At 37.3% G+C, this 25,021-nt stretch overlaps 1 protein-coding gene and 1 non-coding gene across 2 annotated transcripts in view; one reads left to right on the forward strand and one right to left on the reverse strand.

Annotated features, from left to right (window-relative positions):
• The window catches only part of LOC149005100 (gamma-glutamyl hydrolase 2-like), a 124,962-nt gene that overhangs the window by 40,964 nt on the left and 58,977 nt on the right, over positions 1-25,021 (reverse strand). The gene's annotated exons all lie outside the window — the stretch shown is intronic.
• LOC149005101 (small nucleolar RNA R71) lies at positions 2,534-2,640 on the forward strand. Its single transcript, XR_016170017.1, has one exon. It is a non-coding gene; the product is annotated as a small nucleolar RNA R71 (small nucleolar RNA).

The raw sequence follows: 25,021 nt of genomic DNA on the forward strand, positions 1-25,021 counted from the left end.
TAAGTAATGCAATGTCCTCAATGCATGTATGCTAAACAAAGAAGACAAATGAGGGGTATACCTTTCAGTCAAGATGTGCTTATCATGGGAAGCTTTAGTCTTATCTTCAATATCAATGTATGATGGGGAAGGCACTCCAAATAAGAAAAACCGTGAATCGAAAAATCATCTCTAAAGATCTCAAGAAAAACATTCACAATGTTAAAAAAAATTATCATCATACGTTGAGGTTCTCTAGAAGGTTTTGCATCTTTCATAAGATGAATATGATATTGTTCAATGGAAGAGCTTAGACCTTTGATATGAGTGACAAACCAACCCAATGCTTCTCTATTATTATTCACAGCAGTGTGATCAACTCTTCGCTTTGTCGGGAAGTTAAATCGGAGACAACAATAACAGAAAGAGTATTATCTTGTTCCAATAAAGCATATTTCAAATTAGAAAGCAACTTTTTCAATTGTAGCTGGGGGGTTCAATTATTGAGGGCTTGGGGATAGAGATGGAGATGGATAGAGGTTCAATAGGCTCTAAAGGTGTGTGAAAATTTGAGACTTCAGAAAAGAAAGTTTCACTATCATCATCCAACATATCCATACATTCTTGAAATTCAGAATCAAAATCAATCTCAAAGTTGGTAATCACATCATTAGGAAAATCAAAAGATTCCTCAAGCATATTGATCTCTTCTTCTATTTGTGGTTGTTTTCCTATCCTAAACATATTAAACTCCACGATTCGATTTCCAAAAGACAACCGTAAAAGACCATTTCGACAATTGATTAATGCATTACTAGTAGCCAAAAATGGTCTTCCTAGAATTATTGGGATTTCATCTTTGATTGAAAATGGTTTAGTATCTAGCACAATAAAATCAACTGGAAAAATAAATTCTCCCACTTTCAAGTAAAACATCTTCAACCATCCCTTTGGGAATCTTAATTGACTTATCTGCCAACTGAAGAGTAGTTCTAGTTGCTTTTAATTCTCCCAACCCTAATTGCTTATAAACATGGTAAGGCAAAAGACTCACACTTGCACCAAGATCAAGTAAAGCATGTTCAATGTGTGTATTGCCTATGACACAAGCTATGGTGGGGCTCCTGGATCCTTATACTTGGCTGCTACAGGTTGAGTAATTATGGAACTAATGTTACCTGCCAAGAACGCCTTTTTGGGAATGCTAGTGATTCTTTTATGAGTGCATAAATCTTTCAACACTTTTGCATAGGCGGGGATCTGAGATATGACATCCAAAAGAGGGATATTCACTTCTATCTTTTTGAAGACATCAAAAATTTTCTCCATAGTTGCAGTCTTCTTCTTATTTACTAGACGACTAGGATAAGGAGCCTTAGGAACATAAGGACTCTCATTTGAAATTTGCTCTTTTCTCATAGTTTCTGATAGTGGTTCACCAAACTTAGGTACTGCTAAAGCAACTAGCTCATCCTCAACTTCTATGGGTTTCTCAGACAAACCCTCATTAAGAGATACTTGAACATTCTCCTCATCACAGTGGTCACTAATCTCGCTCTTTTCATTAATATGTGACTCACCTGTTAAATACCCTTTCCCACTTCTCAATGCAGACACAGAATTAATTGAAGCTAAAGAAGAATGGGAGGATTCAACTTGGTTGACTTGATTTTGTGGTCTTTGTTGAATCTGAATCCTAGGATTTAACTCAGGTTGGCTAGGCATTTTACCTTTTTCTCGTTCAGATAAAGCACTTGCAAGAGTGGAAATTTGTTTTTCCATATTATGCATAGAAGTCATGAAGGTGCTGGAAAGTACTTCCATATTCTTCTCTAAGGAAGAGAGACGAGAAAACTCTGGATTGTTACCTCTGTTGAAACCAGGTGATGATTGATTTTGTGCAATGTAAGGCATATGAGGCACAATAGGTGGATTGATAGGTCTAGCTAAATTGGCATTCTGGAAATTTGGGGCTTGAGGGAACTGGACATTTGGATTATAAGAAAATTGGGCATTTTGTTTTTGAGGGGCACCAAATTGATTTTGTGTGGAATAATTGTTTAATCCATTTTGGTTTTGCCCTTGAGACCATGAAAAGTTAGGATGATTCTTCCACCCAGGATTGTACGTGTTACTGTACGGGTTTGGAAACATTGCACTGACATTCTCATGTTGGTCTCCAGAATAGCTAGGACATTCCTCAATTACATGTGTAGGAGACTGACACCATGCACACATAGCAATAGATTTGTCAATAAAATGTGCTTGACTTGGTGGTGCAGCTTTAACTACCAAAGTCTCTAACTTTTTCAAAATGTTATCTATTTGTACTTCCTTATGAACTTGACTATCAACAAAATATCCCCTACTAGTCCTTTCAGACTCTTGGGTTGACTCCCATTCTCTAGTTCTATCTGCTAGGTCTAAAAGAAAATTCCAAGCTTCGGAATCATCAGTGAATGATGTAAATCCTGTGGGGCACATTGATTCCAAAAGTTGCTTTGTTTGGTAATCGATACCCTCATAAATTATTTGGCATAAATGCCACAATTCTATACCATGGTGAGGGCATTCTTGGAGAAGGCTTTGAAACCTCTCCATTACCTTAGCAAAGGACTCATTGGGTTTCTGACGAAATTGAAGAATATCATTTCTTATTTTGTTCGTCTTAGAGAAAGGAAAGAATTTCTTCAAGAATAAGACAGTAAATTGTTCCCATGTGATAATGCTATCCCTAGGTAAGCTATAAAGCCACTTTTTGGCTTGGTCTTTTAATGCAAATGTAATGAATCGTAGTCTTACAGCATCATCAGTGAGATGTTGTACCTTCATAAGGACACAAACCTCCTCAAACTCTCTAAGGAACAAATATGCATCTTGATCAGGTAGCCCATGAAATTGGGGTAACATAGATAGATAATGAGATTTGAGCTCAAAATTATTACCCCTCACTTCAGGTAAACGTATACAAGAAGGTTGTGCAGATCGGGTAGGATAAAATCTATCCCTAAGACTCTTAGGTGGAGGTGGTGGAGGTAGACCTTCCATGGTCAAGTTAGATACTCGGACAATTCTATTTGTAGAATCACGAGTCCAGACACACATGCACTAACCACTTAATGCAATTAATGACTCTTATGAAAGAAAATAAATAAAGTAACTAAAGAATAAAAGAAAAGAAAAGAACAAAAATGAAGGGAAAGTAGTGAATTTCCCACCACAAAGATTGAAACAATGATTCCAAAGCTGTAAGGTTGCCGTATAGCTGAGCGCTTATAGGTTTGACAGCAAGGGAATCCGTATAGTCTTCGGAGCCACCTACAATCGAATCCGGGGATTCGGTAGAGAGTGGGGACTACTATACGTTTTTGTTTCTACTCAAGTTAAGAGTAATATCTTTGAATTTTTTTTTTAATTTTTTTTTTTAAATCACTTCGATTTACCTAAGAATGAGAAAAACAAAGTGGACTAATACCTCCCCGGCAACGGCGCCAAAAACTTGTTTGTGAATTTTAAAAGTAACCGCAAGCGCACGGTATCGTGTAGCTAACGGGTCGATCTCAGGGAGATATGCCACTTAGAATTTGAACTTCTTAATAGTAATGCGAGAGTGGAATGATTCAATTTTTTTGTTAACTAATTAACCTAAACTAAACGATCCTAATCTATATATCTAATGCAATCGAATTGAAACGAACAATAAATTAAACACAATCAATGCATAAATAAAAGACAGGAAAATGCAGATGCAACACCACCCGTCACCGGAAGCGGAGGCACGATCGTAGGCTTGCTCCGGTTATGTGGTCCGAGATTATGAATGAATAGGCGGAAAGAAGTAAATAACGGAAAGTAAATAACAGAAAGTAAATAACAAAGCAATAAACAAAGCAATAAAAGGAAAAGGAAATAACTAAAATGCAGATGCAACACCACCCGTCACCAGAAGCAGAGGCACGACTGTAGGCTTGCTCCGGTTATGTGGTCCGAGATTATGAATGAATAGGCAGAACAATAAATAATGATAATGCTGAAAGTAAATCCTAAATTAAGAATATAGAGGGGTAGATAGAAGCGGGAATGGAGGGAGGAGAGAAGATTAATAAAGAAAAATTACTTACTTGCGAATTGAACAAATGATTCGAATCTCAACCAACCCTAACAACCAGATCTAGATCTAGAATGATCTAAATCTGCAATTGCTAGACCCAGAGAGAAACGAATCTAAAAACTTGAAACTTGAACTTGGAACTTGAACTTGAATTGCATTACATAAAAATTAAATCTAAACATTGAATCTAGAAATTTAAAATCTCACAACTGCAAGCAAAGAAAACTAGAGAAAACCTTAATAAACTAAAGAGAGAAGAAAGAATGCTTCTACTAAGCTCTAAGACACGTCCTCCTTTGATGGAGTAGGCTCTCCTTTTATAGAGTTTACATGAGATATGAAGCACGGCTGAATTTGAATAAAACTCAGGGTTTCTATCCCGACTCATCCAATTAGGGTTTTGACGTACTAATCGCGCCGACTTAGAGAGATCAGATGCATAATCCCACCGTTGGATTTGAGGTTTAAGTAGTCGTGAAGCTCTCCTCCAAAAATCAGCACGATCGAACATTGGATGACCGTTCGATGAAGGGTTTGATCGAAACTGGACTGAGGCATTCAAAAACGGGATTTTTGCTTCATCCTTATCTGAATATAATTCTTTTTCCTCTTTTTCTTTCTTTAATCAAATCCTAAATAGAAAATAAGATATTGAGGTATGCAATGACTCTTTTCCATCTGGACTCTCTCAATAATATCTCTGTAGATTTGATTTAAAATCTCAGCCGTAGATCAAATTTGCCTTCTTTATCTCTTCAATATTTCGGAGTTGGCCCGTAATCACACATCTCTAGCCCATCATGCTCCAGATCAGGCCCATTTTCGCATTTGAGAATTTGAATGGACTTCTTGACGAGTAAAATAGCATGATTCAAGCCCAAAACTCCAAATATTTGCTTAAGTCTTGAAAAGTCCTAAAATCTGCAAAAACAACATAAAACCCAAGGTAACTCCATTCTAAGTGTATAAAATGCATGCTTTATGCCTTAAGATTTCACACATAAATGTGTTCATCAACTATTATGAGATGATTGATTATACTTTGGGGGGGGGGGGGGGGGAAATTGGGGGGGAAGAGGGGTTAAAAAAAAAAAATTTTTTGGTGTGGTTTTTTTTTTTTTTTTTTTTTTTTTTTTTTTTTTTATAAATATTTTTTTATTTTTTTTTTTTTTTTTTTTTTTATTTTTTTTTTTTTTTTTTTTTTTTTTTTTTTAAAAAAAAAAATATATTTTTTTTTTTTTTTAAAATATTTTTTTTTTTTTTTTTTTTTTTTTTTTTTTTTTTTTTTTTTTTTTTTTTTTTTTTTTTTTTTTTTTTTTTTTTTTAAGAAAAAAAAAAATTTTTTTTTTTGTGGAAGTCTGTTCAGAATCACAGGGAGCTCTCCTCTCTTTGCTGGTTTGGATGATTCTTCTTCAACATTCTTGCTTCTGGCTTGATTACTAGAGTCAGATTTTCCACATGCTATCAGAACTCTTGTAATCAAACTAAAGTTCTTCAAATTGAGGTCCTCCAAGAGAGCTTTTTCTTTTCTCTTTCTTGGTACGCAACCATCTATTTCTGCAACTACTATTTTTTAAATCAGTTTTATGTAATTTGATCTTCACCCATTTATTGCTTAAACTAAAGACCCCAGAGCTTGGATCAACTTCAGTTACCCTACCGTAATCTATCAATCTCTTATGTACTCCACAGATATTCAGTTTTTGCATGTTCTCCATGTTCGGTGATTTTGTTCCTTGGTTTTTAGGCTGCTGTTCATGATTTTATCACAGCAGTTATTCTGAATTCAAATAAAGTGCCAGTATTGACTAGACTTGGTGAGTTCTTCTTAAATATCTACTTCAATTCATCACGTTGGACTTGACTGGTGATTCACCATGATTACTGCTGAGTCCAAGGGACCTTCAAGAGATAATGTGAATGTACAGATTACATCCATTAAATTAAAAGGTAGTTTCAATTATGTATCCTAGTCCCAAGATGTTAGTGTCTATATTCTTGCAAGAGAAAAGCTGTTAGTGTCTATATTCTTGCAAGAGGAAAGCTCAAATTTATTGAATCTGACCACCCTGCCGAGACAGAAGTCCTATAAAAGTTGGGCGCAAGAAGATGCAATCATTAAGATCTGGCTATGGAATAGTTCGATACTTGATATAGTTGTAAATGTTATGTTTCACAAAACTGCCAAGGAAATATGTGAAGATTTGCAAGAAACATATTCCCAAGACAAGAATTCAACAACAACAATAAGCCTTGTCCCAACTAAATGGGGTCAGCTACATGGATTCATGCCTTCCAATCGGTTTTGTTTGAGGCCATGCTAGATACAAGGCCTAAGCCATGCATATCCTTTCTCACCACTTCTCTTAAGGTTATCTTAGGTCTACCCCTAGCTCTTTTAGTCCCTTCAATTTGGATTATATCACTTCTTTGTGCAGGGGCATTTATAGGTCCCCGTTGAACATAGTTGTGCAACCTCAAACGACTTTCTTGAAGCTTATCACTTATGGAAGCAACTCCCAAACCAACTCTAATATGATCATTCCTTATCTTATCCTTCCTAAAACAAGACAAGAATATGATACTGTTGTAATGTGAAGAATTGCTCAGTTGTTTTATTCATAGACCCCAACAGGGTATTTATAGTTACAACCTAGTTAAGTCCTACACTAAGTAGAAAAAGGAAATCCAAAAAATAAATAAATAAATAACTCTAGACTTATTAAGAAACAGAGTCCTATTCTAATTAGAAAATCTAAGTCCTTGTTTTCAACACGCCCCCTTAAGTTGGAGCATAAATATTTATCATGCCTAAATTGCTCATAATGTAATTGAATACCTTCATGCTCAAGCTCTTTGTGAGCACATCAGCCCGCTGTTCGTTTGAAGTAACAAAGGTAATACGAATCAACCCAGCCTCAACCTTCTCTTTGATGAAATGTCTGTCAATCTCCACATGCTTAGTCCTATCATGTTGTATTGGGTTATGAGCTATGTTGATCGCTGACTTACTATCAGAATATAGGAACCTCCAAATCTGTCCCAACCCCTGAAGCAGCCCTTTAAGCCATAGTACCTCACAAATACCTTGAGCAATCGCCCTAAACTCGGCCTCGGTGCACAACCACAGCATGTTTCTTGCTTCTCCAAGTCACAAGGTTACCTCCCACATACACAATACCCAGAGGTAGACCTCCTATCATATGGACATCCTGCCCACTTTGCATCTGTATATGCCTTAATCTTCAAATGTTCATGAGCTGAAATTAAAATCCCTTTTCCTGGAGTAGCCTTCAAGTATCTCAAGATCCGATATATAGCATCCAAGTGTGAGTTGTAGAGATCATGCATATACTGGCTAACAAGACTAACTGCAAATGTGATGTCAGGTTTAGTGTGAAATAGATAGATCAACTTTCTCACTAATTTTTTATACCTTATCTTGTCAACTAGTTCTCCTTCCTTTGCTTTCAAGTGTAGGTTAGGCTCAATAGGAGTCTTAGCAGGCTTACATCCTAGCATCCCAGTTTCCTCGGGATGATCCAATGTATACTTCTTCTGGGATAGAGATACACCACTAATAGAATATGCCAACTCTAAACCTAGGAAATATCTAAGTTTTCCCATGTCTTTGATCTCAAATTCAGTTCCCAAAAAAATCTTCAATGCTGAAATTTCATCCTCACTACTGCTTGTGATCACAATATCATCCACATATACTAAAAGTATAGTAGTGTGGGAACCATCTTTTTTAATAAACAAGGTGTGGTATGCATTGCTCTGCTTATAGCCATTAGATATCATTGCTTTATGGAACCTTCCAAACCACACTCATGGAGATTGCTTCAACCCATATCATAGTTGTCAAGGCGTCGCCTTGGCGTCCTGGCGGTTTGAGAGAGGGTGTGGCGAGAGGCACCTCAGAGACAATACATAAGGCGGCCGCCTCAATGTATGAGGCATCCCCTAAGCGTCCAAGGCGTCGCCTTGGATGCAGTTTACTGCTAGGCCACCGCCTTATGGCTTTTAAAGAATTCACAATTTTATTGATTCTAAATCAAAGGCCAAAACTGAATTGGAAACTAGATCCAATTGGAAATCATCTAATGGCTAAATGGTTACATAAATGGTACTTGAGAAACATGGGATCATTTTGTAACATTAATTCAATAAAAAAATTTTTAAAAATAATAACAATAATAAAAAAAAAAACACAAAAGGGAAAATCGAACGAAACCCAACCCAAATCCCTAACTCTCATTTCCCTCTCGATTCTTTGCCCTCTGCTACTCCTCTCCCTGAGCATCGGCAACGCCACCAGCGACATCGACGACGCCCTTTGTGACACCAGCGACTGACTCTGGAGTCTTCTTCCTCTCTGCTACTCTCACCCTCTGCTACTCCTCTCCCTGAGCATCGACGACGCCACCAGTGATAGCCAGCGACACCGGTGACAGCTAGCGACATCGGCGACAGCCCGAAACATCTCAGGCGACACCAATAGGGTATTGTACCCTCTTTTTCAATCCAAATTTTAATTAATTAATCGACTTCTGCAATTTTCATGCTACTCTCTTACTTCTGCTTCTTTCTTTTTTTCCCCCTTATAGGCCACCGTAGTTGCAGCGGCGTCGGTCACCATCTCAGGTGACGGTATGTCGCTGGATTTTTTTTTCTTCCTGCGATTGTTACAACTTGCTTGTTTTCCCTTTTTTTCTGGTTTGGTTGTTGCATTCTTGATATACTACTTGGTGTATGACTGTATTATCACTGTGTTTTGCCTTTTTTTTCTTTCTTTTTCTTTTTTTTTGCGATTTGTTCCCAAGCATGAATTTTGAGTGTGAAATTGTGAATCTGTGACTGTAAACCTCGTTAGATCTTCAAACCTTTTTGATAATATGTCTTGGTTTCTATGGTTCAAACATGTGGATGGCTCTCGGCTTCCGAAGGAAATGGTAACAATTAAAAATTTTATGGGGGTGGGGGAGTCTGATAAAAAATTTTATGCCAGACACAGAGCCCAATCTATGGTCTCATGGTGTCAAATTTTGTTTATTAAGGGACTATGGTGTGATGTAGATTAATCTTCTACTACTAACTTAACTGGGTTGAGATTATTCTTTTCTTTGGTAACTTCATCATGTTATGCTGGGGCTTAAGTGTATATACGTCAAGCACTGTTCTGGATATTAGAACTATAGCTAGTGAATATCAGGAGGGGTATTTTTGGGTTTGCTCATTTCTCTTTTTTAGTTTTTTTTTTTTTTTTTTTTTCTTTTCTTTTTTTGGTCATCATCTTCATCTTATATTTTCTGATTTTTTAGAATAGAAGCTTGATTATCAATTTATCATGAGTGAGATGATTAGATGAATGCATAGGATTTTTATTGTGGTGCGGTATGGTGCAAAATTAAAATTAAACGGTATCATTATCAACTTTATTATTGTTTTTAATTTTGGCTAATTATATGTGAATGTTTCATGTTTTTTATTTTAGATATTCACTAGTTATTTAAAATGACCTCAAGGCCCTCAAGTGATAATCAAGCAGCTGCTTCTAGTCAGCCTATTCCTAGTGGGAGTGAAGCATATGATCCCTCAAAAGACCCAAAGAGAAAGGCCAAGTCAAATGACCTAGGGTGGAAATATGGGTATTGGCCAGATGTTGCTAATAGGAATACAGTCAGATGCAGTTTGTGCAACAAAAACTTTAAAGGTGGAATTAAAAGATTGAAGCAACATCTAGTGGGTGGATATGGGGATGTTGTGAAGTGCACCAAGACCACTGCAGCAATTGCCCAAGAGATGAATGCAGTGTTGGTGAAAAATAAAAAGAGGGCTGTTGTTACTGATTTGGATAATGAGGAGTATGACGACATTCAAATTGGAGAAGAAGATCCTATTCCTGCCTCTAGGCCCTCTAGTGGAGGAAGTACATTACCTAGTGTAGGGTCTAAGGTTGAGGTGTGCTCCAAGATACCAAGCTCTGGGACTGCATCAAAGAGACTAAAAGGTGCCCTTAATAAGGCACCAGTAAGGGGTCCCATGGATATGCATGTTAGACACACTCCTGAAGAACTTGTTGAAGAAAGGAGGGCTAAGGGTGCTACTCAAACAACCATCTTAAATAGAATGAGATCTCCTGAAGAAAAGAAGCGAGTGGATAACCACATTGGTGATTGGATGTATCAGTGTCGCATTCCATTCAATGCAGTTAAAGCTAAAAGCTTTGAGGTGATGGTTGAGTCTATTGCACAATATGGTTCTGGGTATAAGCCCCCAAGTTACCATGAAGTCAGGGTGCCTTTGTTGAAGAGTGCAAAAGAAAGAACAACGGAGATGAGGAAAAAGTATGAAAAGTATTGGAGGAAGCATGGATGCACACTCATGTTTGATGGGTGGACTGACAAAAAGGGTAGGCATCTCATCAATTTTCTTGACAATTGTCCAGAGAGAACATTCTTCCTTGGTTCTGTGGATGCATCTAGCCAAGTGCAAGATGCAAACATGGTCTTTCAGTTATTGGATAGCAAAGTTGAAGAAATTGGGGAAGAGCATGTACTTCAAGTAGTGACTAATAATGCCTCAAATTACAAAGTAGCAGGGGCATTATTAATGGAGAAGAGGACTAGATTATATTGGACTCCTTGTGCAGCCCATTGTCTTGATTTGATGCTAGAGGACATTGGGAATTTGAAACAGTATAAGAAAGTGATAATTCAGGGGAAGAGAATTACCACTTTCATTTATAGGCACACAAGATTGCTGGAGGCCTTGAGACAAAAGACAAATGGCAGAGATCTTGTGAGGGCTGCAGTGACTAGGTTTGCCAATTCATTCTTGATATTGCAAAGCTTATTGAAACACAAGGATGATTTAAGGCACTTATTCATTTCTGAGGAGTGGACAAATTCCAATTTGTCCAAGACAGAAGCAAGGAAGAAAGTAGCTGAAACAACTTTTTCTACAGCATTTTGGCATGGTGTGGAGGATTGTATTAGAGCATCACAACCGAGCGAGATCTTGCCACTCAGAATACCGAGATCTTGACTGAGATAGCGAGATCTCGGTCGAGATATGCCAAAAAATTGGCGGTAGTCTCGGTGGGTTTTATGGCTCTGGTTGGGCTGAAACTTGGTATTTAGCCTATTTAAGGCCTTTTGAACACATTGGTTGCCTTAGATTTGTGAGAAAATAACCCTAACAATGTCTCCTAAGTCGACCCTATGTGTAAAACCGAAATTCTGTGAAATGCAAGGTTAGAGTCTTAGAGAATAGAGATTATAGATATTAATACATGAGATTGTAGCCCTCTAAATGTAGTTTAACATAAATAATAACCACATTCATATCATAAGTATTTATTTATAATCTTTAATTTAATTTTTTAGATAATATATTTTTTAAATAAGAAAATTCAAAAGAAAATAATAACAGAAAATTAATTTTTTTTTTTCATGAAAGTGTAAATCAAAGCTTGATCATCAACATATATTTATATCACACTCATACAATCATTGTAGAACCTTGTATTTGAAAAAAATCAAATTTGGGGGAAAATCTTACATTTCTTGAAGATCCCTTGAAATAGGCTTGAATCACTACAAATATGCTTCAATTTGTTGTTGTAAATGAGTTGATGATGTTGCTATGTTGAATCCCCATCAAATTCCGGCCAAAAATGGAGTTTTCAGGCCAATTTTGGTGATCCAGCGAGATAGAGGAGAGAGAGGCGAGATATGCCTCTCTCGAGCGAGACAAGGCCTTTAAAAAGCCCTTAAAGCAGCAAAAATTCCACCGTTAGCGAGATCTCGCCGAGATATCATGAGATGGGCGAGATCTCGTCTCGCCTCTCTAAAAAGAAAAGATATCTCGCGAGATCTCCCACCATGGTCACAACCTCTTATGATTGTATTGAGGATTGTGGATGCTAATGAAAAACCCGCATTACCTGAAGTGATTGTAGCCATGCAAGAGGCTAAGAAAAGAATAAAGGCGATGGGAGTGTCAGATGGAGAGACCTCTATATGGTGCAGCCTTTTTTTTTAATCCTGGGAAGTTCTACAATTTAGATGATGAAGATGATTATGAGTTGATCACTTCTCTCCAAACTTCTTTCAATGGAGTTGTTGGAAGACTAGTGCCTGATGCACATCAACAAGATAAGATATTGTCCTGGGTAAATGACTACAAGGAAGCTAGAGGTCCTTTCTCCACAACTATGGCTATCAAACAACGTACAACTATGAGTCCTCATATGTTTTTACTTGTATATTTTATTTTTTAGTTATACTTATTTGGTTTGTAACTATACCTATTATGTTAATCTTTTTCCTTTTTTTAATAATATAGTTACATGGTGAGATACACATGGAGGAATTGATTTTGAGCTTAAAAAGATTGCACGGAGGATACTAGGCCTTTCTTGTTCTTCCTCTGGTTGTGAACGGAATTGGAGCACATTTGAGTTTGTAAGTATTAAGTGATTCAAGTATTTAAAACACTTTTAAATTTGAATTTAGAAGAATGACTTGAGATTCTTTTCAATTGCTTATGAATTCAGATTCACACCAAGAAAAGGAATAGGCTGGAACATGAGAGGTTGAATGATCTAGCTTTTGTTCAGTACAATCGCCGTCTTCAAGAATAGTTCGATGAAAGGCGATTAAAGATTAGAAATTATGATCCACTACCCCTTGATGAGCTTGACTGGAGCAATGAGTGGATGGTTAATCAGCCTAATGATTTAGTCCATCTTGAGGGTGATCTTACTTGGAGCACTGTTGATAGAGCTATAGGGGCATCTTCATCACTTGAGGGCCAAAATAGACCGAGGAGATGTCAACCAAGTGGATCAACATCTGGTGGAGTTAATATATTTTACTCACGTTGCAGGTCTTTGGAGAGGGTGGTTAAGGAAGAGGAACATGACTCTGAGTCTGATGGAGACATGGAAGAAGAGGAAGATTTGCATGATGATGAGAACATTGCAGATGATTTTGGTTTGAGGTCTACCTCTTTGGAGCAACAAGAAGTTCGAGAAGATCTCCCACTAACTACCAATTTACTTGATGATGATTATGACTAGCTGACTTATACTTTTCTATTGGGAATTTTGGATATGGGTGTGTTGGTATATTTGGGATTTGGACTTTAGATTTTAGATATAAGTGTGATTGTTTGCTTAAATATTTAAAACTTTCTATTTAGATATAATAAGCTTTGTTTCATTTTCTTCTTTTACTTGTGAGGATATTTGGCTACAGCTCAACAATGTAGAAGAGGTGGAGTTGTAGGTGCTGGTGGAGGTGGAGTCGTGGAGTTGTAGGTGGTGCTAGTGTTGGTGACATTTAATGAAGGTATGTTGTCTAGTGTTTATTTGTTTTGCTCTTGCATATATGTGTTTACTATTTAGTTATATTTTATCGTATCTTGATTCTTGTTAATGATAGTATGATACTTGAAATTTATTTAGGACCTACTATGTGAGGTTTGTAGTATGTTGGATGACTTGAGGTAGGCTAAATGGCTAATATTAGTTTTTTTTATTATATATAAGATATGTTTATAATGAATTAGTGTATGAGATGTACACTAAAACACCTCGACCGCCTCAAAAGTGCCTTGGAGGGTGCCTCATCGACTCATCACCCCAACTAGCTAAAACTGAATCGCATCGCATCGCCTTGTCGCCGTGACAATTATGACCCATATAAAACCCTATTTAACTTGCATACTTTCCTATAAGTCTCGGTAGTAGGATACCCATGTGGTACATCCATATATACCTCCTCTTGGAATTCTCCATGCAAAAAAGCATTCTTCACACCTAACTGTTTTAACTCCACCCTTTATTAATTGCACATGAAATAACAGAACAAACTGTGTTCATCTTGGCAACAGAGGCAACTGTCTCCCGGTAGTCAACGCCTGAGTGAAGCCTTTGGCCACCAATCTTGCTTTGTACCTTTCAACAGTCCCATCTGCCTTGTGCTTGATCACAAACACCCATTTGCACCCAACAGTCTGCTTACCTATGGGCAAAGTCACCAAGTCCCATCTTTTGTTTTTCTCAATAGCTTGGATTCTTCATTCATAGCTTCTTTCCAGTTTGAGTGAGATAATGCCTCCTGCCAAGTGTTAGGAACAGAAGTAGAGGACAAAGAGGAAATAAAACTTTCAAAGATAGACTCACCTAGAGGAACAAATTGTTCAGGGCTAGGAACCAAAGCTTTTAACTAGCTTGGTTCATAAGGGGTCACTCGTTGCTTTCTTTGGTAGGTCTTCAGAGGTCTAGTCTCCCCCTGTATATCATCCACCAACTGTCTTGTCTAGTCACTCCATCTTCCAAAGGAGGATCATGTGCAGGAATCTCAGGAGAAATATCGAAAGGAGGAATCAACACTGGAACCTCTTCACTGAAACTCTCCCCCAGAAGAGGTGTAGGGAAAAATAAGGAATCTGTTTCTGGAACACAATATCCATAAAGACAAAAAAACGATGAGAACTAGGATGATAACACTTATACCCCTTCTGTATAGGAGAATAACCCAAGAAAATGCACTTTAACCCTCGAGGACCTAACTTTCCATGAACATGGTGGTTCTGGACAAAGGCAACACATCCAAAACCTTAGGTGGTATTGTAAAGGTTGTTGTCCCTAAAAGAACCTCAAGAGGACAACGTTGGTCTCGAGAAGACATTTGATTAATTAGATATGCTACAGTAAGAATGGCGTCACCCCAAAACCAAGGAGGCACATGCATAGTAAACATGAGGGAACGTGCTACCTCAAGTAGATGTCTATTCTTGCATTTGGCAACCCCATTTTGAGGTGGAGTGTCGACGCAACTAGTCCAGTGTATGATGCCATGGTTTGCTAAGTAGGAAGGGAATGCTCCACCTAAGTACTCAGTTCCTTTATCGGTACGAAGGATTTTGACTATCGCCCCAAACTGAGTCATAATCATATTATGAAATTTTGAAAACACGAGAAAACGTCACTTTTTTGGTGAAGTATGTAAACCCATGTGGTCCTAGTGCAACAATCAATAAAGGTAACAAACCATCTATGACCAGATAAAAACACGGTCCGAGAAGGACACATTAGAGTGAATGACTGAAAAAGGGATTTTACTACAATTATCTGAAATAGGGTAAACATGCCTAGTCTGTTTGGCCAGAATACATGCCTCACAATAAAAAGATTTCAAATTACATCTTTTAATCAGATAAAGAAATAACTTTGACAAAATAGGTAAAGGAACGTGGCCAAGACGACTATGCCACTGCAATAAGGTAAAAAGTGCCGGAGAGGTGGGACTAGAGACCATGGTAAAAAATTCGAGGGAAACTCAAGTTTCGACCGGGTGAAAATGGGAAACTTAGGTGGAAACTTGGGAAATTTCGAGGAAATCGAGGACTTTTCCGTACAAGTTTCAACAGGTTTTAGAGAGTATTTTGGGGTGGGATCCTGTATTTAAGCTAATTAGAGTATAAAGAATACATTTGCTGTATTTTTCTAAAAAATAAATGTAGATATGTCATTCAATGTACATAACATCAATGTAGAGTTGTCCAAAACGTACATTATAAACTTAACTACTTAAGCTCATAACATTCAATATATAATTTCTAACTTCAAAATAGTTGACAATAAAAGGAAAATACAACTTAGTGTTAAGAGGAATGCTAAGAGTGGATTCATCTTGTGAGCTGAGTAGTACTATGCCTGTAACATCCTCTCCTCCAACCAACAAACATAGACATCCCATGACATTTTATGCCTATGGTTGTCAAGTTAATCGACAACTGTAACTTTATGAGTTTGGTCATCAATATGCTTAAGATAACCAACCTGAGGGAATACGCACTTTGGATAAGGAAGTCCTGATGGAGGGGGTATTTGTCGTGGTATTTGAAGAAACATGAAATAAACAAAAAAATTGAAAATTTAGGAAAGTTACAAAATTACAGGAAAAAGTCCCAAATTTCCTAGGTTTCCATGAAATTTCCCAAGTTTCCACGAAATTTTCTAAGTTTTCACGAAATTTCCCAAGTTTCCCATGAAATTTGGGAACTTTTTTCCTCATGAATCAGCTGATCCAATTGGGTTGAACCAAGTTTCGACAAGTTTCGAGGTTTTGACGAAATTTTGATAGTTTCGATCGAAACTAAGGACTTTTTTTCGGTCCTCATGAGTTTCGTTTCGCATTTTCCAAAATGAGAAATTTCGGTGGAAATTTCACAAGTTTCGATGGAATTTTGTTTTATGCTAGAGACCGCAGAAAGAGCTTATGGGGACCCATCTATTAAGTAGAGCCCCCCTTTCTTTCTACCACTGCCAATCGTAAGCCCCGTTTCCGAGTCCTGAAACACACAGTGAGAAGGAAAGAAAGTTATTTTGCAGTTCATATCACGAGTAAGGATATTAATAGATAAAAGATTAACCAAAAACTTAGGAACATGCAAGACATTAGATAAGGTAAGAGAAGTTGAACAGATAATAGATCCTTTCCCAGAGATAGGGGAGTGAGACCCATCAGCCGTTCCAACATCCTGAGCAAAAGGAACAGATGAATAAGTATGAAACAAAGTAGATGAGCCTGTCATATGGTCGGTTTCCCCAAAGTAGATTATCCAGGAGGGATAATTCAAATTGACATTGTGACAACCAAAATTATCTATAGAGAATTGTGGATCAATAGAGGGAACAATGACAGAGGCTATACTCACACTGGAAGTCGGTACTGGAGAAGATGAGTCAAGTCTGGACATCAACTGGCGAAGGTGCTGGAGCTCATTTGAGGAGAGAGGTGTTGGAGTACACAAGGTGTCAGAACTGGCTTGACTTACAAATGCTTGATTGCTGCCCTTAGTTCCATTCCTACCTCCTCCACAAGAATTTGTTGGAGGTCCATGCTACTTCCAACACTTGTTTTTTGTATGACGCTCTTTTCCACAATACTCGCACTTTCTTGGAGGGCAAAAATCACCAGAACTAGATTTATTATTGCCAGAATCAACCACTAATGCAGATCTATCAGATGTCTGAGTGTGTACCATATCAGTCCTTCGACTATCCTTTATATCTACCATGGGATAGGTTTGAGCCAAAGAAGGGAAAGGTTCTCTAAAAAGGATCTGTGAACGAATTTGATCAAATTCTATATTCAATCTTGCCAAAAAAGATAAACTCTCTGTTTATCTTCCAATTGTTGATAAGTAATAGCATCTTTAGCATTCTTTTGCATAAACTTCCCATAAAAATCTAAAGTCTAGTAATATCCCCAAAGAGCGTTATAGTACTGAGAAAGAATAAGGTCATTCTGCTGTAACTGATTGATTTTCCGTCTAATTTCAAAGCACTGTGCATTATTGGCTACTCTGAAGTATGTTTTTTAACAACTTTCCAAATAGTTGCGGCATCAGGAAGGAGGAGATAACTCTCTACTATGCTTGATTCAATAGAGTTGATGAGAAAACCCATGACCAAGCATTCATTTGTATACCACTTTAAAAGTTGTAAACAATGGGTGGAAGGTTTGGTAGAAGTCCCATCAAGATGGCTAGTAAGAGCCGAGCACCAACAACAAGGGAAACTGAACGAGACCATCCAAGATAATTTGTCCCATTAAGTTTCACAATGGTCATTTGAAGCGGAGAAAACTCACGATTCCTATGAATAGAAGACTTGGGAGACTCTTCAGATGTACCAAACAAGGGAGATGGGATCAACCATCGCAAAAATAAATAACTCAAAATTACAAATAGCTCCCTGTGACTATTTGAATTTACACAAGCTCCCTTAAATTTTGGAATTTACACAAAGGCCCCTGAAAAAATTGAAATTACGAAAAAATCCTAAAAGTTTTCGAAGTTACAGAAAAAGTTCATGAAAGTTTCCGAAATTACAAAGAAGTCCCTAAAGTTTCCAGAAAAGTCCCTCAAACTATTTGAATTTGCAAAACAGCCCCCAGAAATATTCGAATTTGCAAAACGGCCCCATAACTATTCAAATTTACAAAAAACAGCCCCCTATGAATCAAAGGAAATTAAATTCCAGAATTCAGAAACCGTCTCATACTCTCTTCAGCCCCTGTGGTTTTAAGTTTTGGATTCTGGTCGGGAGGAGAAGATGCAACTGATTTCAAAATATGCATCAGCAGCAACGACAGCGGCAGCGGCAGAAGGGAATCAAGGGAGGAAAAAAAGATGCCACTAATTTCAAAATATGCATCAGCGGCAGTGGCAGCGGGGAATCAAGGGAAGAAAAAACAGAGAGGTTGCCGGAATGGGTCCAAGGAGCAGCGACAGCAACAGAGAATCAAGGGAAGAAAAAAACAGAGATGTTGCTGGAATGGGTCCAGGGTGCAGCGACAGCGGCAGTGGGGAATCAAGAGAAAGAACAGCGGTTTCTCCAGTTCCCTCTTTCTTCCCTAACTGAAATTAGGCTCTTGATATCATGTTGTAATGTGAAGAATTGCTCAGTTGTTTTATTCATAGACCCCAACACAGTATTTATAGTTACAACATAGTTAAGTCCTACACCAAGTAGAAAAAGGAAATGCAAAACAAATAAAAAACTAACTCTAGACTTATTAAGAAACAGTCATATTCTAATTAGATAACCTAAGACCTTGTTTTCAACAGATACATATTAATAGCATTTATGAAAAATTATTTTAGTTTCAACAAGCAGATAAAACACTTTAGGATTTTTATAACTCTTTTAAAGTCATGATGGAGGAGCTGAATGCTTTTCAGCCTCTTACTACTGATATTGATAAGCTTTAAACTTATGAGAAATGAATTTTTCATGCCCAAGTTCCTTATTGATTTGAATCATAAGCTCAAAGTAGCCAAAGGACATCTTTTAGTTAGAGAGCATGTTCCAAATCTCAATGATGCTTATTGTGGCTTCAGAAAATTGTATCTTCTGAAAATAACCCTCTTGGGGATGGTTCCAAAGGAGAAAGTTCAGATTTTATTTCTACCATGGTGGGTACATGGCAGTGGTTTAAGGGGAGCTAGTTGATCATCTAGTGACTATGTCGGTCAGTCAACAGACAAGTCAACTCGCCTATGTTGTTATTATGGCAAAATTGGTTATGCAGTGGACACTTCTTGGGCTAATCACGGGAAGCCAACGTGGGTCAAACAACTCACCAATCATGTCAAATCTGATGGTGGTACAGAAAAAGTAACATCAAATGAGAGAAAGATCAAAAAAAGTAACATCAAATGAGAATCTTTCTGGGTCTTTTTCTAGGGATTTTTCTAAGACTCTGCAAGATGATGTATTTGATGCCCCAACATCTCATTATACTATTATTTCATGCTTTATTGGTATGCTCCCAATCCCCTAGATTGTTTAAATAATTAATGACATTTGGACCCTGAGTGGACCCCGCACAAGAGATGAGAGTGGGCCCGCAAGCCCATAAGGTAGGCCCAATGATTATTTAATTAAAATTTTCCATATATGTGTATATACATTTGATATATAAAGATGATTTAAGCTTGAGGTGGCATTCCCCCTCTCCCCCTTCCACCTCCATGGATAACGTGGAAGTGGGGGGAGAAAAAGAGAAATAAAAGGTGACGTGGTGTCTTGGAATTGTTAAATGAATATTTAAATAAAATGATAAAATATAATCATTATTTACACCTATAAATAAGGGGGATGCTTTGTAAAAAGAAAAGCCTATGGCTTTCAATGTAAAGAGAAGAGAAGCGAGAGAGAGAGAAAATGAGAGAGAAGAGAGAGAACACCTTGAATTTCAAGGAAAGAGGAGAAAGAAAGAGGGGGGAAAACGTCGTTTGATTCCCCGCCAATACCCTGAGGTATTACAGTAATAGAAAACCATTCGGTTTCAAAGAAAAGATTTTTAATAAGGAAGACGAGTATCATAATCCAGTTTATGCAACAAACGAAGGCATTATTTTTGTGACTATCATGAGTTGCTTTCAAGATTATCTATACATGGTTTGTTTTATAATATTTTGGATTCTGCATATAATTATCATACACGTAATTGATTCACATCCTATGCATCAATTGATTCGCATACTATGCACCTGATTGATTCGCATACTATACCTCTGATTGATTCGCATACTATACCTCTGGTTAATTCGCATACTATGCGCTGATTGATTCACATACTATGCACTTGATTTGATTTTGCATTTTATGCACTTAATTGATTCGCATATTATGCGCTTGATTGATTCGCATACAATGCGTTGTTCAGCTTTGCACACTAGGGACTAGATCTAATTTGCATATTAAGCATTTGGTTGATTCGCACACTATCCACCTGATTGATTCGCATCCTGTGCACATGATTGCTTCTCATACTTGCACGTATTTCAAGATTTGGCTATGATTTGGCAATCCAGTTGGACTCATTTATGCAGTTATTATATTCTTGCATTGCCTTGCATTTTAAATGATAAAATGTAAAGTTTAATAAATGCAAGATTGAATTGGAATAAAAGACACAGTGCTGACAAGCACAACCCTTGTGGCTAGAGTAAAGTGGTAAGACTAAGTCTACGCCAAGGATGGCAATCTACGAGGTGTACATGACCTTGTGTCCAGTGAATGAATCCACTTCGATGGTGAAGAGGTAGCCACTTCAGCAGCAAAGAGGTAGCCACTTTAATGGTGAAGAGGGAGCCACTTTGGTGGTGTAGAGTAGCCACTTTGTTGGTTTAGAGAGATGTACATCCTCCATAGACCTGCTAAAGCTTCTGACTTAATTGAAAGAGAAAGAGCAAAGAGAATATATAAAAGAAGTTTAATTCGGGAAACGCTTTCCAGTATACATGCTTTGAAACTGAATGTTTTTATCATAGTACATACATTGTTTATTATTTGTAAAGAGATTTGTGCTTCATTTTAAAATATATGCATATCATGTTTTGTGTATGTAGCATTATTGTTTTTATCATACTCTCCCCCCCCCCTTTCTCATGTCGCTGGTTCATGTTACTTCTTTAAGATCGCAACATGGCATCAAAGCAGTGCCTTGATCTAGGGATTCTCCTCACCTTCATCTTCTGATCAACCCTAGTTCACATTCGTCCTATCTTGACCGTAGCACCACAATGCTGCCTACCCAACCTACAACCGCTCAATGTGATTGAGAACACCAAAATACCATTAGGAATTTTTATGCACCATTAATTTTTATTTTTTTTCACTACTTGATTACATCTCTACCCTATGGCCAAATTTGTGAAAGTTGAATTGTTTCAAATCCAAATTACCACCAACAAGCTTAATGGTGTTGGTAATTACTTAATATAGCCTCGATCAATTCTTTTGTTACATGCAAAAGGGAAGGAAAGTCATATTACTAAGGATCCTCCACAATTGGATCTAAAGGATGCTACATCCACTGTTGCGTTCGAAACATGGAATAAAGACGAATCAACTATCAAGATATAGATGTGGAGCGGGGGGCAGGGGGAAAAGGGGGAAAAAGGGCAAAATTAAGGAAACGGCAAAAAAATTGGGGGGGGTGGGGGAAAAAACCTATGGGGGGGAAAAAAAATTTTTTTTTTTATTATTATTTTTAGGGGGGGGTTTTAAACAAACGGGGGGGGGTTAATTGTTGTTTGTTTGATTGGTGGGTGTGGGGGAGGAGAAAAATTTTTTGGTTTTTTATTTGTTCCAAAATTGATAATATAATGAGGGGAACAAAGAATTAAGAGAAGATCCAGAAAGATAGAAATTGAATCGGAAAAGAAGAGTAAAGGAAAACCGTCGAGGTGCGTCAGACGCTTTCCTTAAAACAGATTCGTCCCCTCCATAGTGTGCTTGAGGATTCAACGGACGTCTGTCTCCCAGGATACAACGACGAACAACGATATACTTAGCACAAAGTATATCGCAACTACGAACTTGACATGTGTCTTCCTTCTATCACCACACGATTCAAATACAAAACCAAACTCGAAGCCAAACTCAAACCATTGACAACACTCACAAATCGTTTTTAAGAAGACCCTTAAAACACACTTAGCATTCTTCTTAAATCATAAAAGAAAACACAACACAACCACCATCTTCACCAAGGGGGGATCCCTATTTATAGAGAAATTCTATGTCTCTTTAACTAGCTTGAAAGATGAAAAGCCATAGTCATTATTCCCCAAACTTAATGAATTAAGTTATGGAAATGAAAAGCTTTATTAATAACCAAGCTAGAAACGAGAAGTTTCTTGGAAATCAAGAGTCCCCAAAACCCTTCATAATTATCTTAGGGAAATGAGAAGTTTGTTGTTAGGAAATAGAAGGTCTCATAACCTCCATTCATGAATTCTCCTTTGGAGATGAAACACCCAATAGTCCATAGGTATTCCCATAACCCTTCATTCATGACCTCTCTTATGCAATGAATCACCAAATAGTCCATTGGTATTCCATGCACATATCTCCACAAATTCATTTATTTCCACAAACTCTTCATATGAATAATTTTCATTCACATTCACTCATGCTCAAAGAGCATATTCCAACAATCCCCCACATGAATGAAAATGACGACGAAAAACAAAATAAACAACGACCGACAAGGTGATAGAATTCTGCGGTGAAACCCTGCATAGGATAGGTAGGTTTTGCCTTTGAACCTTCCCTTGTGAAAGTATATTTACTTTACTAGCTGATCAGTAGACGCGATGTCCTTGAACTGTCTGCCATTTATGTAAATGATGATATACTCCACACAGACATTCCCCTGACACAATTACAGTTCTCATGGTTATGTCCATTTTGGCCGTGGACATCGTCCTGGTTTTGCGAGAGTTTCTAGAGAATTGAGCCCTCACAATTCTCCTTTGAAGCGGCCCCTCTTCTCTCTCACATAGGTGATTTCTTACTTAAGAGTAACCCGCATTACTCCGCTCGGATCCAACGTTTGTCCAATGCGTAAGAATCATTAAAAGCATAAGCTTAACCTATTCCATACGGGTATCATTGTTTTCATCTTAGGAATGGGTAGAGGATGAACCCCCACAGTGATCTCACTCGGTTATTACAGTTTAGTTGTCCTATTGAACCTAGATCTTGGGATCTCCAGTCAACTAGGTTAGGTTTCCACTGTAATCAACCTATTCATTCATAGGCTTGAGTCCCATTCCTCTTGATGTTTGTTTAACTTGATCTCAATTCAACCTTTGGTCAATGGATCTGCAATCCTTTTTCTTTTGACCTTACACAGTCATATGTCATGACTTCATTCGAGATCAATTAGCCAACAATATTATGTCAACGACATATGAGTCTTGACTCACTATTATACATCACATTCTGCATTCTCTCAATAGAAGCTTAGCTATACATATAGCAGGCATAAGAGATGCTAGAAATCAAAACAAATTTCAATTGCCCGTGTAACTTCGAGATATATAAATCTCTAGTATGAAGCTGATCAGCTATATAGTCCATTCCTACACGAGATGCTCGCCATCTAGCTTGCTTTCTAACTTGCCTTCTAGCAAGCCTTGTAGCTTTCTTTCTAGCTTGCCTTGTAGCAAGCCTTGTAGCTTGCTTTCTAGCTTGCCTTGACAATTACCAAAAGTTCCAAACCAATTAAGAAACTCAAAATACAAAACTGCCATAACAAAACAAGACTGGTTTTGCAAAAATCCGAGATGAAAATAAGTAAGTTTTTACTATAGATAAAACAATTTTGCAAAACCACGTTGCCGATAAAACTTATAAATAGAGGCAGTCTGTAGGTATGTGCATACACTTTCATATTGTCAAGTTACTACTAATGGAGCATCAATATATTCTGTCCATGAATGGACTCCACAAATTTTAAGTGCACTAACCATTAAGAGATTATTCTTCATATCTCTCATAGTATAAACAACTTTAACTTGCACCTCTCAAACCCATCATAGTCAAGAATGTATTTTAATCAACTAATACATTAGGATGGGTGCGGTCAAGTTGAGAATATCGTAGTGGTTTAAACCGGATGATCATCCACAAAATAAGTCCATAACAATTCAATGAACCAAATATTAACCACTAGAATGCCTTAAAAATAACCTCATATATACCCAACTCGGGAATATCTTCTTAGAAGTTTCATTGCCGTTTGGCCTCTTTGCCATACATTTATCCAAGGCTACAAACTCAAATTCTATCATGAATTTGGTTACCACCTTCTAATTTGAAGGATTTTTACGAGATCCATTACTTTCAGTCATAAACTGATAAAGAAATCATCTATCACATGACTGCCGTGATCTCAAATCTTTTCATTTTTCCATGAAAATTCACATAACCCCCCACAATTCGGGTTTAATATATATAAAGTTTTATAACCTTATATATTTGGTATGTGCTCCATATGTAAGTCATAAGCATCATGCACACAACACTAATGAATTAGATTGCATGAATTATGCTACATCATTCATCTCTTACGACCCTTTTCATGGCCAACTATGGATTTCCTTAATCCACATAGTCTAAATACACTTGATGAATTTGCAACATGCAACCTCATATGATTACAACAAAATGTTATCAACAAGAAAATTCTTCCAACACAACCCAAGGTTACCATATATGCATAGTGCAACATACAAGTAAATACACTTGCACATATATTAATAGAGAATAAAATCATCTCTCTATTTTTTTTTAATTTTTTTTTCTTCCAATATTTCTTGAAGTCTTTCAACAAAGATTGCAACTTCTTAATTATTGCAACTACTTGGAAAGACTCACTCATGATCATTCCCTCAGCATGAATTTCATGAATGATCGTTTGGAGTTCTTGAACTTGACTCATCACAGTCTTTGAGTCTATCATCTTGAAATTCAAAAACTGACACACAAGAAACTTTTTAGCACCAGCATCCTTAGATCTATACTTATGGTCTAAGGACTCCCAAAGT

This window comes from Hakea prostrata, chromosome 9 (assembly GCF_041222555.1).
Source record: "Hakea prostrata isolate BN-2017 chromosome 9, UWA_Hpros_2, whole genome shotgun sequence".
Taxonomy (NCBI): domain Eukaryota; kingdom Viridiplantae; phylum Streptophyta; class Magnoliopsida; order Proteales; family Proteaceae; genus Hakea; species Hakea prostrata.